The 6,000-nt window shown below is 61.0% G+C and overlaps 1 protein-coding gene across 2 annotated transcripts in view; it reads right to left on the reverse strand.

Annotated features, from left to right (window-relative positions):
• LOC116450910 (probable E3 ubiquitin-protein ligase MID2) overlaps positions 1–3,012 on the reverse strand; it is a 63,853-nt gene extending 60,841 nt beyond the window's left edge. Inside the window, exon 1 of one of the 2 annotated variants that reach the window (XM_032123887.1) lies at positions 2,930–3,012. The gene's annotated coding sequence lies outside the window, so the exon portion shown is untranslated. Of the gene's footprint in view, positions 1–2,803; positions 2,885–2,929 lie in introns of those variants that run through there. The other variant, XM_032123888.1, reaches the window with a different exon arrangement.
• Positions 3,013–6,000: the final 2,988 nt, after the last annotated feature.

Genomic DNA, 6,000 nt, shown 5'->3' on the forward strand with positions numbered 1-6,000 from the left:
CGCACAGCACAAGGCGCCTTTCAGAGCCACACAGACACACCATTCTCCCACTGCTGACCTCCTTGCCCTGGCATTTTTGGGATCCAGGCTCCACAGTAGCGAGCGATGGCGTTGGAAGCAGCAGCTTGAGGCCGGTCAGCAGCATCCCCACGTGTGTGCTCGCTAATCGGAGGGGCCGCTCGTTCGCACAAGATGAAGGTACAGCCAGGCACTCATTAGGCTGCAACACACACTCGCTTTCCAGGCAAAGAACACTGAAAACAAGGGAAAGCAGCAACACAGGCTCCAGCCTCCCCAGGGCTTTGCCCCTCCCCAGGAGGGAGCTCAGGGGAGCAGCCACAGACCCTCCCGCCCCAGTGAGAGGAGCACCAGCCTCAGAAGGGTTTCGAGCAGGCAAGGCAGGTTTGTTACAGAAGGTGTGTTCGTTACCGGCAGCAGCAACTCCTTCTAGAGGAGCAAAATAATCACACTGCCCATCATCTTCATTTAATGAACCAGCTGTGCAGCCTGCAGAGACAGTTCTGGTTCCAGCATCTCTGATGGGACAGCCATGGTCTCTCCAGTGACCAGCCTTCAGGATGCACCAACCCCCTAAAGCCAGGGGCTGACCCAAGGGCTAAAAGGCTCAACACCCCCCTCCCCACTACAAAAGCCTCGACTGACGGCTCAGAAACCCACAGAGACCCCAGGAGAGTCACAGTGTGGGTTTGGAAACACCTATCCATCCCTAGAGGGGATGTAGCAGGAGACAACGTAATCCTGGCTTTAAAAGTAAGTAATTTATCAATCTCATAAGTCCCAGGGCCGATCTCACCCCACTCACACACATGCCCACACACCGACACACGCCCCTGAGCCGTGCCTGTACCTTGGAGGCCAGCGCAGCTCAGCGGGTGCACGCTGTGCGAGGCAGGGATTTATCACCCACTGCAGCTCCATTTCTTTTGCAAAGCAGCATTTCCAAACCAGGCAGGATGCAGGCTGTGCACGGGCACAGCCTCCCAGCCGCCATGGAAGGCTGCGCAGGGCACAGACCCAGCTCTGAGCGCAGCAGCCGGCACACCCAGGGCTCTGTAAGCACCTGCCTGAACCGAGACAGCTGCTGCTGTCGTTGGCATCAATTCATCCTTCCTCCTCATATTCCTACTGCACTTAACTGTCTTTTCCCAGGAGCATCCTCAGGGAACATCCCCTCAGTGCGAGAGCATTCCAGCACCGCTGCCTGGGCCAGCCTCCCTCCTTCCCTCCCTCCGTGCCTTTTATTACCCCTTGGCCAGGGGCACAAGCCAAGCACGGAGCCTCGAGTCTGCTCCTCGATGGTGAAATGCAGCAGCAACAACCTCAGCACAGAGCCCATGGCACGCGTGGGAGCGGAGGCAGCTCCACCACAGCCCCCCAGCACTGACCGAGGGTCACCACACGCTGCTGCAGCAGGGGGCACAGGAGGGAAGGGCACTGCTGACCACATCGGAAGGGTCAAGGGGCAGCTCGGGCCCACACTCAATGCCCTGCAGGCAGGCCGACAGGTCGGTGGCACCTCCCGGGTTTGCCAGACGCTGCCCGACGAAGCCCCTCTGCCACCTGGGAGCCAACAGTGCCCTGTGCTCGGCTGCCAGCTCCCACCCGGCTGCGGCAGCTCCTCCGGCAGAGCCGGTCTCCTTGAAGCCGCCTTCCGACAACACAAGCTGAGCCGAAACCTCCGGGCTGGCTGGGGAGACCTGGGCGACAGCCAGGAAGGGCAGGAGCCATTAACGCCGGCGTGTCCGGACTTGAGGGAATGACGGAGCAAGCAGAGCCATCTGCCCTCTCCAGAAACTCCGCAGACCGCTGGGCAGAACGGCCCTTCACCGCACTCCAGCCCTTGCCAGCTGTGCTCTAGCCCTGCCAGCTGTGCACATAGGGGCAATAAACCTGCGGTTCGGATGTTTTTTGAGGCAAAACACAAAAATAAAGCGCGAGGAAGAGGTGTCACTCGGGCACGTTTTCCAGCAGCTCCACAGATCCTCGGCGCAAGCGAACACACTCCGCTGCCGGCTCAGCAGTGACACCCGAAAGCGCGGGCAGTACCCCGGCAATGTCTCCCGGCCCCGGGGCACCGGGGGCAGCGCTGGCAGACCCCCCGCACGGGGCTGTGTCTCTCCCCTGCGGCTTCCGAAGCGGCGGCCACGGAGCCCGCTGCTGTTTAACTTCACGGCCCGGGAGTTTATCAGATTCCAGCCGCGCTCGGGGAAGGGGCGTGGGGGGGCCCAGGGGCAGCACCGGCCCCGCACCGGCTCTGCGGCAGCGACGACAGCCCGGCACCACGAACCGCCGGGATCCGAAGTGCGGGCACGGGGCTGGGCGGCGGGAGGGATACGACACTCTCCACTGTAAAACCCGGGGCGAGGGGGAACGGCGAGGGGAACGGCGAGGTGGGCGCGGGATCCCTAAAGCCGCGGGCAGGGAGCCGGGAGCCGGCGAGTTCGTACCCACTCCGCCCGTAACGCACCGCCGCTCCCCAGCAGGACGGCTCCCGGCGACCCGAGGGACCGGGAAGGCCGCGGGCAACCCCGAGCGGGGACAGGCCACCCGGCTCTCCCCGCCAAACGGCGGAAGGTGCCGGGGCGGGCTGGCAGACGCAAACGGGGGAGGCGATTGGGAGCGGGGGGAGCCGGCAACGGCTCCCGGGAGGGGCGGGAGCCCCCAGCCCCGGCACTTGCTGCGAACCCGCGGGAAGGGCCGCGCCGAGCGGCCGGCTCGGTGCTTCTTCCCGCCCCGGTACCTACCGGCGGGCCGCGGCATTCCCCCCGATGCTGGTACCTACCGGCGGCCCGCGGGAGCCCCCACGACACGACACGACACGACACGACACGACACGACACGACACGGCCCGGCCCGGCCCGGCCCGGCCCGCCCCGGTGCCCCCGCCCGCCCCGGTGCCGGTACGTACCGGCGGCCCGCGGGAGCCTCCCCGCCGCTGCCCGGGCATCTTGGAGGCGCGGGGACACGGCGGCGGCGGCGGCGGCGCGCGCGGGGCGGGGCGGGGCGGGGCGGGGCGGGCGGGGCGGGGCGGGGCCGAGCGCGCTCACTGGCCCCGCCCCTCCCGCTCGGCCCCGCCCCGCCGCAGGTGAGGCCGCGGCGCCGCCGGCAGCGGGGCCTGGAGCCCGCGGGGTGCGGGGACATCGTGTGCCCCTGTGGGAGCGGGGCCCTGCGTGTTCCCGTGGGGAAGGGACACCGTGTGCCCCTGTGGGAGCGGGGCCCTGCGTGTTCCCGTGGGGAAGGGACACCGTGTGCCCCTGTGTGCCCCTGTGTGTCCCTGTGTGCCCCTGTGGGAGCGGGGCCGTGTGTGTTCCTGGGCGGTGGGAGGCAGTGCGTGTCCCTATGGGATGTAAAGTGTGTTCCCATGAGATGGATGGCACTGTGTGTCTGTGTGTTTACGGTGAGACTTGGTGCCTTGACAGTGAGTCTTTCAACACATTTATTTTTTTTCAAAATGAAAAATGCATTAAATGGGGTCTTCACCACCTGGTTTAGCACCACAAAGGGATGTCCCAGTGTTCTCCATACAGCAAACCAACTCTGGGTGAGGTTGGGTTTTTATTTGCAAAGTGCACATATATATGTATCCACATCAATAACATCAAAGGGAAACACGGGAGGGGGAGCCCAGAACTGTAATTTATTCCTTGGTAATATGGGGACATGTGGCACAGGTTATTTATATTTGAAGGCTGCCCAGAGTGTAAAATGAGCCATCTTTAAAAAATAAACGTGGAAAAATACATCCGGGCTCCTGGTGTATCTTAAGGTGAGGCCAGGCCAGCTGCTGGCAGGCGCTGGAGGAGGAGATGTGTGCCAGGACCAGCAGCTGTCCCCTCTGTGCCCTGGGCACCATCGTCACTGCACACACACACAGACAGACACTGAGCACACGGCAGCTGTCCTGCTGTGGCTCTCCAGTGAGACAGGACAAATGCAAGGCTGCCAGCACCACCATGGCCGGCCTGGTTCTCGCCTGGTTCACTGCACAGAGGGATCACAAATGCTTACTCCCAGCAGGGTCTGACAGCAGGGGAGTTAATATGCGCCATGTTGTTTGCATTAAACCCCATCTCTGATTTTCTGGCGGTGGAAGCGCAGCCCAGGCAGCTGTGGCCAAATCACAGAATCTAGAGCTGTCCTGGGATCAGCCTTTGTCTCTGCACCTGTGCAGAGTGATGTGAGATGAGTGAACAGCCAGACCAGAGCCCCATCCTCTAACTCTTGGACAGGCAGGAAATTAAAGCCACTTTTCCAAATTCAGTAGCCAGCAGGTAGCCAGGCGTGGGTTCAGGCTCTGAGCAGAGCCGGAGCACTTGGCTGGGCAACAGCAGAGATATGCAGCCCCCAGACATGGCACATCAGGCTGCAGGGAACTGAGACCACTGACAATGAGCAGATGGCTGGAGGTCACAGCAAAGTCCCACCACCAACAGGCTCTGGGTGACAACCTGACTGCCCAGCACTCGCCATGGTGCTGGGCCACAGATACCAGTGGCAGCTCAGCCCTGACCTCTGAGAGCCTCAGCCTTGCTCCCACAGCAGCCAGGGACACAGCCCAGATGGTGGCACTGCGCAGTGGCGGCAGCTCCATAGTGTGACCACGTCCCTCCAGCTCCCAGCTCCAATGCCGGCCCCAGTGAGTGAGCAGGCCCAGGGAGCACAGGGACTGGAGCAGCTGTTGGGGTGACACAGCAGAGATCACTCAGTGTCTCCTCTGCACTCTGGGAATCAGCTCATGGGGCTGGAGCAGCTGCTGGGATGACACAGTGGAGATCAGCCCCGGTGCCTCCTCTGCCCTCCAGGGTTCGGCTGTTGCTGGCGCTCCCAAGCCAAGGGGCTGTGGTGGATGTGCACAGCTGTGGCTCCAGCTGCCAAACAGACCCTGTGCCAAGGCCCAGGGTGGGCTGGCACCCACCGGACCATAGCTCAGAGACACAGCATATTTAAGTCCCTCAAACAGTTTTCCTCATGGAACATTGCAGATGCCAGCCTTCCTCGAGGCCTGATGGGTGCCGGATTAGCTGGGATCCTGCATTAATCGGCAGAGGTGTCGGAGGTGGCCTTGGGCAAATATTTACAATTACTGTGGTGGTGTGCCTGTGCATGTCCTCAAAACACAGAAGGGGTAGGGTTCAAATGGCACTTTAATGAGCTGCAGGACAGCGGGAGGATAGAGCTCCTCACGCTGATGTGTTGAGCAGTCCAGGGTGGGAAGATCGTCTTCATCTGCCCACAAAGGCGTGTTGGTGTTGGAGTGGCAAGTGCTCAGCAGCCCTTCTAGGACCTGTGTGTTTTGAATAGGGACCATCTTGGTTTCTGCATCACACGGCTGTGAGCGTGTTGCTTGGACTCAGGGAACTACGCTTTTCCTGCCCAAGGCTGGTCTGCGCTCACATCCACATTGCACAGACAGGAATGGAAACACTCAAGTTGTGCCGCGTGCCTGGGATGCCGGCTGAATGAATAACACGAGGTTATAAAGCAGGATTCCCCCTCACAAATTTGTTCTTCCAGTGGAAAGCACAGAGGAAAAACATCCTTTTAAGTTCTGCATCCCTCTTCCCACTCCTTCTGAAGAGCAGGCAGGCAGTGTGGAGATGAGCAGGAATGGATGAATTCCCCCAGAAGAATTTCTTCTCGATTCTTTCCTACATTTTGATGATTTCATTCCTCCAGCTCTCATTAGCACCTCCTTTATCCCCAGTTCTTCCCCAAAGGCATTCTGCTCTCTCTCCCTCCTGCTGCAAAGGGAGCGGCAGAGCAGGGATAGAAGCGGATGCTGTGCACCACCTCATGTTGAGGCCTGGAATTTCAGAGCCTGATCCCAGCTCCAGCTCTCTCCCATGGCAAGGGAGGTGGAGTCCTCATCTGCCCCAGAATTTATTGTGCTGGATAAGAGCAATGCCTCATCCTCACATCCTCACACAAGGACTCAGTGGCAGTGTCCTGCCCTTTGTTAAGGCCCCGTGGTCTGACAGA

Source organism: Corvus moneduloides, chromosome 14, assembly GCF_009650955.1.
Source record: "Corvus moneduloides isolate bCorMon1 chromosome 14, bCorMon1.pri, whole genome shotgun sequence".
NCBI lineage: Eukaryota > Metazoa > Chordata > Aves > Passeriformes > Corvidae > Corvus > Corvus moneduloides.